The 10,873-nt window shown below is 36.2% G+C and overlaps 1 pseudogene; it reads left to right on the forward strand.

Annotated features, from left to right (window-relative positions):
* Positions 1-949: 949 nt before the first annotated feature.
* Positions 950-6,010, forward strand: LOC107718784 (pinopsin-like; annotated as a pseudogene).
* Positions 6,011-10,873: the final 4,863 nt, after the last annotated feature.

The raw sequence follows: 10,873 nt of genomic DNA on the forward strand, positions 1-10,873 counted from the left end.
CTGTTTTCAACATCATAATAATAATAAATGTTTTTTGAGCAGCAAATCAGAATATCAGAATGATTTCTGAAGGATCGTGTGACTGGAGTAATGATGCTAAAAATGTAGCTTTGAAATCACAATAAATTACGTTTTAAAATATATTCAAATAGAAAATAGTTATTTTAAAAACTTGGATTTATTCAAACATAAATTAAACATTGAAGAACAGTAAAATATATAATGAATGTTATATGGTGCATATATTTAGCAAAATGCCACTCTCTACAGTTTATTTTTCTATCTGACTAATGAGTTTATATTCACCAAATATGTTTTTCTGTGGTAAATGTGACGTTACCTGACATTGTTTGTTTACAAGCCATTATATTGACGTCTTTGCGGCGGCTGAAACACAGATTGAGTGATTACATGAGACAGGATACTGCTTGTAAAGTTATACTATTTCTTTTAACTTAACTTCGGATGTTTAGTCATATTTATTTTGTGCTGAAACTGGTATTAAAGTGGAGGAGATGATCAGTTCACGTGCGCTACGTGCTGCCGCATCTGTTGAACTGAGGCGCTACAGCATCTGTCACTCCACATTAAACAGCGCCAAAACGGCATTTATTGTTTGAATACTGCAATACAATGAAAAGAATTTGAAATCTGAGACTTTGTTTCATATTAAAAGTACCAAGCACAATTCTTATTGAGATTTATTGGATGGGAAGTACCCTTCAATGTTCCGTCCATTAACTGAAAACAGGCTAGACTAATCGATTCTTGGGATTTAAGAATCGATATCGTTCCGTAAAAATGAGAATCGATTAATATCGAGATATCGATATTTTTTACCCAGCCCTAGATATAATAATATATGTTATAATAAAATATAATAAAAATGTTAAGATGGCTTGCCATATTATCTATGAGATAAGCGTGATTAATAAGTTGTGAGAGGCGTTCATGCTGATTGCTGATTGAACAAGGGGAGTGTCGTGCTCAGCTGAGGTGGGGGCACTAGCGGGGGCGACAATGAACCGGGTCTGTGGGTATATGGCATTTAAACAACATGAGAGTCCAACTTTTTATCTTTCTTCAGCTTCTGCATTACAGCGTACAGGTGTGCTCTTTTCAGCCTACTATACTGTCCGCTGTTTTATGTTCCTCAGAGAGTCCTTTATAGAGAACGGCAGCCAGCTCGACACTCTGACTCCTGTAGATCAGCCGCACGGGATACACTGTAGTGGCAGTGTTTTTGGGAATAATCTTCGTTTTCGGTTTACTAAATAACTTTCTTGTTCTTTTGGTCTTCGCCCACTTTCATGTCCTGAGGACTCCGATCAACTTAATACTGCTGAACATCAGTGTGAGCGACATGCTCGTTTGTATCTTTGGCACACCTTTAAAGGTGTAATAGGTGATTGTCTTCAGAAACATTTTTTGTTATGCTGGTTGGAAGTCTCTTCACATCCCGATAGCAATCATTAAGTTAAGTGGTCTAAATGTATTTATCTGTATTTATATATTCTGTGGAAGGCCTAGGACCAAGAAATGTTCGTCCAATCAAAACGCTCGGTCCGAGCGTTTTAATAAGCTTTCCTACCTGCCTGTCAACTAATGTATTAGCATACCTCTGCGCACCCAATTTGCGCAGACAGGATATGTCATCAGAGCGTTCATGCACGCTGTGCAGACAGAGCGAGGATGACGTCGCACGTGGTAAGAGATACATATGAAATCTGCAGAGCAGGAGGGCGCGAGGATTGGAATTGGGAACCGCTGATGTAGCCTATTGTAATGTTGTCTCTGGTGTTCTGGTCTGTGAGCATAAATGCATTAAGAGGGCGTGGCTTTGGATGGCGATTGCAGGGAGGGTGGGACCTTCGCTTTCAGTGTTATCAGGCTAAAGTTAGCATTTTCCAAGATCTCCTACTACACCTTTAAGTTTCGCCGCGTCTGTCTACGGCCGGTGGCTGACGGGAGGTCATGGCTGCAGGTGGTATGGCTTTGCCAACGCACTGTTCGGTAAACTGGGATCAAATAAATTAATATGTTCTACTGATTACAAAAAGTGATTAGCTTTAACTGGACGTTATAGAAAACATGCAACATTAACTGGTTTGGGTCAATTTCAATAGCTGCTTACTTGCCGTTTACGTAGTCTGTGTCAGATTGATTCATTAGTTTCGGAGTATTATGTGAGAAGAATTAGCCTATATTATCTCAGAAGAACCGCTTCATATGAGTCATTCGTTCGGGAATCGGACACTGCTCGCGATGTAGCCTTATTTTTGATTCGTGCGACAAACTTGCGCTGCACGATTGCGATTCACTGAAAAGAACCTCTTCATGAGAGTCATCCGTTTGGGAATCGGACACTGGTTGCTAATCTAGTCAGTGTTGTCGATTCACTGGAACGAACCGGTGTTCGGCCGAACTTGCGCTGATTGATTGTGAATCACTGAAAAGAACCGGCTCATAAGTGTCATTCGTTCTGGTTTCGGAGTACACTGATCACGCTGTATGTTTTTGAATCACTAGAGCGATTTTGTTTTTATGTTTTTGTCGATTTTTTCTTTTACATCTGTTGTGAGATGTAGGGGAGACTGGGGGCAATTGTAACGCACACAATTCCTCCAATCAGAAACAAGCTAGAGTGATGAGACTTAATCTGCACATGCTCAGTAGGATTCTTTCTCTGCCTGTGGAAAAGGAGCGTGATCATTTCACCTCAGCAGAAGTTTTCAACAAAATACTGATTTTGAGGTAATAAAGTTACTTTTTGGATGTACAGTATTTTTCTTCTGCTGTTTAAAGTTTAGATGACTGTGAATTTAAACTTACATACATTTTATCTCTAGGTTATTGATAAAAAATTAACATGAACAACCTATTCTGATAAAGGTGTGTCTACCTAGCATACATTTTATCATAGCTGCAACATCGGGGGCAATTGTAACAATGTGTTACAACTGCCCCTGAGCCACATGGCTCAGTGTAAACACCTTGTTTGGCTGTGGTGACAATATTTTTCTGTTAGAAAATGAGCATATTTAAACGTAAATATACATTTAAAAATTATTAGTGTTACACATTAAACAATGTGTTGCTTTTAAATCTTTTTAAAAAAATACAATGAATATTATCTCCACATGATCTTATTCTGTTAATATGTCTATCTTGTACCATTTCATTAAAGTTTGGTTAAAGACTGTTCTTGACTCATCAGCTGATTAATGTATATGAGTAAAATATATATTTAAATAATTAAAATCTAGTTACCACTAGAATAGTTGCCTTGTCTTCTGCAAAAATAAAAAATAGACTTTTGCTTTTTGAATGCATATGATGCCTGACATCTAAAATAATTTGAACCACTTACAAAAATAGATAAATAAATAAAATTAAATAGATAAAATAAATTTGATACTACAGCAGTAAAGTGATTACTTTGAGGTAGGCTTTTATTTGAGATACAATGGGTTAATACGACTTATTTTTCAGTGTTACAATTGCCCCCAAACACTGTTACAATCGCCCCCACCACGGGGGCAATTGTAACACTCTGACTTCTTGCATTTAACTTAGTATTATAGTCTTGTCCTTATTAGTGAAATTATATCAATTGTATTATTAATTAGTGCACCAATATTTGTTTCTTGTATAAAAAGATGGCTAGTGTATTTAAAGTAATATGTGAGGTACGAAGGAAAATGTAAAAAATGTTACAATTGCCCCTAGATGTGTAATAATTTTGTACATAGTTTAATAATAGTTGTTTAAAAGAATTTGGCAGAAACTAGGGTTACCAAGGTACATTTTTTGGTTTATTTGTGTATTTGTTTGATTATTTCCATTCCAGGGAGATTAATATATTCATAGAAACAACTCTTTAATCACAAAAACATATTTAAATATTGGGGGAAATTCCATGAAAACATGCAGAAAGTTTCTCTAGATGTAGTTAAGTGTGCGTTTAGTGTACAAATACTTCTTGATTTCTTTGTGAAATTCACCAAACTGTCAAATAGCCATTTTGTCTAATGTGAAGTTGAAGTTTTTTTTACATTAAGTAAAGTAATTTGCTATCACGATAAAACAAACAACAATGTAAAAAAAAAAAGTTGATGAACAATTTATTTGTCTTTTTATCCAATATCAACAGGCATTGTTTCACTGGTATCCCTTGCTGTACTTTCATACGAGCGTTACAGCACCATTCTCTGCTGCTCAAAAGCAGATGTGTCTGACTATATGAAGGCCTTGCTCTTCATCACAGGCTGCTGGCTGTACTCTCTCGTGTGGACAGTGCCACCACTCTTCGGCTGGAGCAGCTATGGTCTTGAGGGTCCCGGCACCACCTGTTCAGTCCAGTGGAACCAGCACTCCCCGGAAACAAGATCTTACGTCATCTGCCTCTTTGTCTTTTGTCTGCTGCTGCCTCTTCTTCTGATGGTCTACTGCTACGGGAAGATCCTCATTGCCATTCATGGGGTGAGGGAAGAGTGAAAGAGGAAAAGGTTGAAAGTGAGAGAGAGAGAGGGAGTGGAAGCAATTATTTTGATAAAAAGCTCTCTTCTAGTAAGGCTCATCGATCTTTCTAGCCAAATGTTTGTTCGCCATAAATTAAGCATTTTTCATGCCACTGTCTGGAACCAAAGTCCTTCGCACACTCATTGTCATCATTATTTATGGCTACTGTGAATTATTTACACAGCCGGATCAGATTTGGGCATTTTAGTATGTAAATGTGCAAATTCTCATAGGTCTTGTCTCAACAAATGCAAAAAACAAATATGAATATTTATGCACCCTCAGGCCATAGATGTAGTTTTTTCCTCATCAGAACAGATTTGGAGAAATTTAGCATTACATTTGTTTGCAAACAAGAATCTTTTCACTTCAAAACATGTTAATTTATTGACTGGAGTTGTGTGGATTACATGTAAATTATTGTGATGTTTTAATCAGCTTTTTGAACTCTCATTCTGACGGCACCGTCACTGCAGAGGATCCATTGCTGAGCAAGTGATGTAATGCTAAATTTCTCTAAATCTGTTCCAATGATGAAACAAACTGATTTACATCTTGGATGGCCTGAGAGTGAGTAAATTGTAAGCAAATTTTGATTTTTGCTTAAACTATTCCTTTCAATTCTCTGATAATAATTTGTAATAAGTTCCCATTAGTTAATGTTAATTAATGCACTGATTAACATTAAATAACAATGAGCAATACATTTGTCACAGTATTTACTAATCTTTGTTAATGTTACTTATTAAAAATACTGTTCATTGTTACTTTGTTAACTAATGTAGTTAACTAATATTAACAAATAGAAACCTATTGTAAAGTAGGTTCTCTCCTAATCCATTAATGAAAATACAGTTTAAACATTCTGATGCATAAACACAATATGGTGTTCCAGTCCAGCCTTGTTGCAGTTATTCTTTGAAAAGCAAACCTCAAAGTGTGTCTCCTCATCTCACAGGTTGCTAAGATCAGTCAGACAGCTGCACAGAGGCGGGAAACGCACGTGCTGGTGATGGTGGTTTCCATGGTGTCCTGTCACCTGCTCTGTTGGATGCCGTACGGGGTCATGGCATTGCTTGGCACATTCAGCGTCGGTATTGTCAGCCCCACAGCCAGCGTTGTGTCATCCATACTAGCAAAGAGCAGCACTGTTCTGAACCCCATCATATACGTTCTGTTCAATAATCAGGTATGTGCTTCTCGTAAGTATATTTGTATCCAAATTATACTTATAGACCAGTGTTACTGTCAAATCTGTATTTACTGCCAGTTTTACAGGTGCTTTATAGCTTTAGTAAGATGTGGACCAGAACCTCCAGCCCATCTCACCCTTCACACAGAAGAAGGTGGTGCTCAACAGGACTTCATCCCTATGGGGTCATATGGTGCTACTTCTCCACCTGACAGCCCAGACAAGTTTAAGACCCAGAGGGCTTCAGTACAAAGAGGTAATAAGACTTTGGTGCTTGTGGTGCATTGTGCTTCATAAAAGCCTGGGATATGAAAGTTCCATCCATGCAAAACCATATTTAGAGGGACAGGAAATTACATTGTGTGCATTTTTACTGCCATATACTTAACACAATGTTTGTGTTATTAAGAAAGATACTAGTATATTAGTATTTTGCTTTACAGTTTTGTGTTTTATAAGTGCAATGTAGATATCATTATTTAATGTGTTTAATTTTAATTTTTAATTTTTTTGCAAATGTTGCATGTAATTATTGCCACCAGGTGTCAGTATTTGTTCAAACGTGAAACAATGAAACTTGGGCTTGGCAGCATTCGAAGGTCATGCCTATGGTGTGCACAAAAGTGAAAAAAATAGAAGTATTAGGATTTTGTTTTTGGTCATACTATATCCGAATCTTCTTCAAGTATATTGGTCACCTGAACCCTCTTACCTGTTCAATACAGTGATTACAGTGACACATTACTATAAACCAAAATATTTCACCAGGGATCATTTTTCTTACAGAATTCAACAGAGCATTTTTACCTGGCAAATGGGTTTAAAAAATCTAAAAGTCTGAATATTGCATTTTATGTTCTATTTTGTCAAGTGATATATTACTTTAAATTACTGCAATATTATAGAGTAGTAGTGGAGTAAGAAAACAAGTTCCACTTGTACTGCAATGTATTTTCTATTAATTAATTTTCTGTTAATCATTTTATATTTTATTAATTTGTTTTCTTTTGTTGTTGTTGTGGTTCAATCCCTTTTCATCCACTTCTAATTGTTTTTTATATCTACCTCATGAACTTTTCTCTCCATTAACAGTTATGAGAAAATGTTGATGAAACCTTTGAAATTATTTGGATTTCTATATGACACTTCCTAAAATCATAGTAGTCAATACAGATAGTCTTGCATACCAAACAAGACAAAAATATTTTGCAAATCCATATCAACAAATGGTTAAATCTATCAAAGTAGTAATTAATATATAATGTGACTTTCTAGGCCTCTTGAAAAATGAAATATTTGGTTACCTGCTCTTTACCTCTGAATTATGTTAAAGTGCAATATGGCATGACCTAAGAGATTTCAGAGAACCACAGAAGAGGAATTGTACAGGCTCATTAGTCTGGAAAAGGTTACACAAGGGTGTCTGAAGACTTGGGGCTCCATTAGTCCCCATTGAAGCAGATTGATTACAAATAGAAGAAATTCAGCACCAGTGGTACCTTGGCTGTCCTTCAAAAGGTCAGTGTAAGGACATGTCAAAGGATCCTTCAAAAAATGGCAAAGTACCCTAGAGAGAAATCTATGGATCTGCAAGCATACTTAATATTAAAATATAATTGTTCCAATTTTACAGCACATTGTCAGGACGTTTGTGATCTGAAACTTTAAAGAAAAGTGGGTCATGCAACATGTTTGTTTCTAAACAAAGGAATAAATCACAATCAGAGTGCATCTAAACTGAGGAAATCTCATATATTAGAAAAGTCAGGTCAGAGTCCTGACCTCAATCTCATTGAAATGCTGTGGCATGATTTCTATTCAAGGCAATTTGAGGAATCCCAAAAATATGCAAGATATCCCAAAATATTTATGAATCTGCTTGTGCAGAGGAATGGACCAAAATATCTCCTGTGCAGATCTGATGAGGACGTATTTGACAGTGCTTGGGGTCCCAAAAGTTACTAAATATAAGTAATATTCACATAAACATTTGTGGCACTATAAAATATTGTTAAATGACAGAATTGAATTATTATTGACTTAGATGGACGCTATCATAGCACATGCTGAGAGCCTGCTGACATAAATCAAGAACATTTCAAAAGGTTGAAACTTTTTTTTAACTGTTCGTCAGGATAGATGGTGCAGGTTCTATGATTAGCCTTGGCTGATTAAGTTCACAGGAAATATGTGAGGAAGTCTTTCATTAATAGTGCTCCTTGTTCTCATCACAGAATAACTGGCTCTGAAATTGGCTTGTACCTGACAGAGATAGAGCTGCATATCACACTCTCTAATGAGCCAGCAAACCAGTCGATGAGAAAAGAGCTTCAGCTCTGAGAATGGCATGTTGATCTGAAAAACCCATCTGAGTTGACAAGGTTTGGTATGCAACAGTTTTGTTTAAGCTCAATTAAAATGTAATCAAATCAATTACAAATCAATGATATGCTGAGTAGTTTAACAAATTAATCATAATTATTCATAATATTTACTGTGAAACATAATGAAGTTAAGCCATGCATTCAATTATGGAGGCAGATGAATGCGTATCATTTTAATGTTAATTTTAATATATATTTTAAAAATGTAATATGTATTCTATAGGCTGGATTCATATTGAAAAATATGACCAAAACAAAAAATTGGCTGACCATCCAGTGGTCCCAGGTTTTTCCTTTCAAAATATCACAATGCAGTCAGTGTATTTGCTGTAATTAAATCTATAATGTGAGTGATCTGTGTATTATATCAAATCCTATTCTCTGTATTCATCTCTCAAGTTCATTATCCCGTCACAAATCGCATGAACCTCATTGTCATTAATTATACAGGGCAAGGCAAAGGTTCACATGCATGATTACCAATAGACATTAATTTGGCCTGTCATGTCAGATAATCCATGGCAGTATATTTCAGTCTCAGCACAGTGGTAAACATGGCTTCAGCAGAAAGGTAATGAATGGACATCTTATAATTACAAACCACAATCCTGTGGTTTAATGAAAAGGGGGTTCCTGTTTATATTTCTATAAAAACATTGGCTGTTGCATTCTTCCTTTGTATTCAGTTCAGCTGCTTTCCTTTTGGTCTAATGTTCACTCTGTTTCCATTTTGTTCGAGTGGCATCATTAAGCTGTCATTTTTGTTCTAGAGATCAGTCTTATCCTTGAACTCTGACTGTTTACTGATCGATCAGGTGAAATGAGTGCCAAAGCCGAGCACATACGCACATCAGCGCTCAAACCATGAGCCGAGCATTGAGTCTGAAAAATCTATAAACTGACAGTTTTATGGATGTGTCCTTGGTTACCCAGTTTGACTGGGATTCTATTTGTGGAAGATGCTGTGATATTACACAAACCTATGCAGTAAAAAGTGCATGCATGTGTATGTGGTTTGTTTTTATATATATGATTATATGATAATACCATTTGTTTTGAATTGAATATAACCAGAGGGAAAAATTCAATCAAAAAACTAAAAAATGAGAGTCTGTGCCCATCATACACTGGGATTTTCTATGAGAACTGTCAACTCAAATCTACCGACTGGCTATGACTTTAGGCAACTGGCATTTATTCATCCAGATAAATCGGCCAAAAATCTGTGCAAAAGTCTTGTGGGGCTTTTAGTAATTCAAGATTTAGTAAAATTTTGAGTGAGTGAGTCTATTTTAACTTGTGAGCGAGTTTGAGAGTTTTGTGAATCATTTTGACTGACTCATTAGAAAAAACCTGTTCATAAGTGTTGTTTGTTCACAAATTAGACATTGTGAGATTATCTATGACTAAACCCTGTAATATTTTGAATTATTGTTACAAAATATTTTTGTCATATTTTCACTGACATTTAAAAGTGAGTTTGAGACTGGTTTGTGAATCATTTTGACTCATTTGACTCATTAAGAAGAACCAGTTCATAAGACTAATTTGTCCCTGAATCATGGCTCACGCTTTGTTCTTTGTGGTGTGCTGGAAATACCCACGTGCACTGTGTGAGATAATCTGTCTAAAAGTTTTCCAGACTGTTCAAATTTTAAATTGCAAAATAGTTTGTCATATTTTCACCAGGGGTGTCGTTAGACCCTATTTACAGGGGTATGAGCCCCAGTGAAATGCAGACCCAGTAAAATATTACTGATAAATCATTGGCTGATGCTGGAGAATCCAGCATATCAACCTGATACTCATTATCTCTGATAATATTTCAGCAATAATATCATGTTTGGTTTCTATTAGCTGTTTAGAATCAGAGCTAGTGATTCACTGATGAATCACTATTGATATATTGGGTTTGCAAAAAGGTCTGAAATATTTTACAATTCAGTTTGATTAATTCGGTTTCAATCGGAATGATTCATTCATTCAATTGACAGTTCACTCACACACTGAATCATTTACAGTGGTTTCTCACACCGTAATGAGATACTTATAAGACAGAAAACAAAAATAGCACTGGATGAGGTGATATTTACCTACAGCCCATTGTATGAAACAAACTCACACATGTATGTCAGCGATGAAACCGCTCGGCTTGTGAACGAGCAACACCCTCTGTACTGCAGTGACCATTTATATTCAAACATTCAAAACAGTATCATATGACAATGAAAATATGGAGACATTTTTTGATGGAGGCCTGCGCCCCATAGCTTACTTATGAAAGGCTAGAAATGTCCCTGATTTGCCCTGACAGTCCATGTGTAACTATATTTTTTCAAGTTTTCGGTTACCAGGAACTGTACCTAATTAAAATAAAAGACTCTGACGAAGCCCCTTGGTGGGATGGGGGCAGAGCTACATTGAGGCGTCTAACAGCATATGTGCATGATTGTATGTGTGCATATGTATAAATCCCTATGGATTCAGAGAGAAAGACAAGAGTAAGCCACGCTTTTAAAATATGCATAATATCACAAACAACACAAGGATTGATTCTCACAGAGCTTACATGTATTTTTTAACCTGCTCTCGCTTCCAGAATCTTCTGATGGCCTGACTCAATGCTTTTATGACATAGAATAAAATATGACTATATGCATTTCAGTTTCTCTGGCCAGACACCGAACATCTGAATCTAAAGGGTAGATACATATTCATCATCCAAAAAAAAAAAAAAAAAAACAAAATGTAAGGGCTTTGAAAAGAGTCCCCGTAA

This window comes from Sinocyclocheilus rhinocerous, unplaced genomic scaffold (genome assembly GCF_001515625.1).
Source record: "Sinocyclocheilus rhinocerous isolate Xijiao unplaced genomic scaffold, SAMN03320098_v1.1 scaffold1655, whole genome shotgun sequence".
NCBI lineage: Eukaryota > Metazoa > Chordata > Actinopteri > Cypriniformes > Cyprinidae > Sinocyclocheilus > Sinocyclocheilus rhinocerous.